Genomic DNA, 647 nt, shown 5'->3' with positions numbered 1-647 from the left:
AATAAACAAGGCCGATAGCCATTAGTTGTGTGCTCTCGTGTAATGAATGAATGCGTGAATGTAGGATTACATGAAATTCTTAAAAATAAACTAAAATGACCGAAAAATGAAATGACTTAAATAAATAAAAAGTAAATGACTTAGAATGGCTTTAATAAACTTAACGATGAATTGAATGACCTTAAGAATGACTTGAATGCTTAAAAAATAACTGGAATCCTTCAAAAACAACTTGAATGATCTGGAGAATGACTTGAATGGCTTTGAAACTGACTGGTTGTAAAGTGAGTGATCGTTTTACATTAAATTAATACAGAAAAGTGATCCTCCACTTTATATCACAAAGTTACAAACATAAGTACAGCATGTAGTACGAACAGATATTACACTTTGATCTTGGCCAAAAGGCCGAGAAAAGCTTAAAAAGCTAAGAACAGCATCTATTAACAACAGACCTTTGATCTTAACCAAAAAGGCCAAGCACAAAAGTGTTACGGACAGACCGACAGCCGACAGACCGACCGACCGACCGACCGACTAACCGACAGACCGACGGAGTGATTTATAGAGTCGCTTGCACGCGACTAATAATAAGTTTTGGATAGCTCCTTTTTAATATATTTGTAAATATTTACTGTGACGTTTAT

General features: G+C 35.1%; 1 pseudogene; it reads right to left on the bottom strand.

Moving 5' to 3' along the window:
* Nucleotides 1–283: 283 nt before the first annotated feature.
* Nucleotides 284–420, bottom strand: LOC145268521 (U2 spliceosomal RNA; annotated as a pseudogene).
* Between the last annotated feature and the right edge of the window lie 227 nt (nt 421–647).

Source organism: Euprymna scolopes, chromosome 43, assembly GCF_053919585.1.
Source record: "Euprymna scolopes isolate OS-2025 chromosome 43, ASM5391958v1, whole genome shotgun sequence".
Classification (NCBI taxonomy): domain Eukaryota; kingdom Metazoa; phylum Mollusca; class Cephalopoda; order Sepiida; family Sepiolidae; genus Euprymna; species Euprymna scolopes.
The sequence above is the reverse complement of the archived record's forward strand: the minus strand, read 5'-3'. Positions and strand labels throughout refer to the sequence as shown.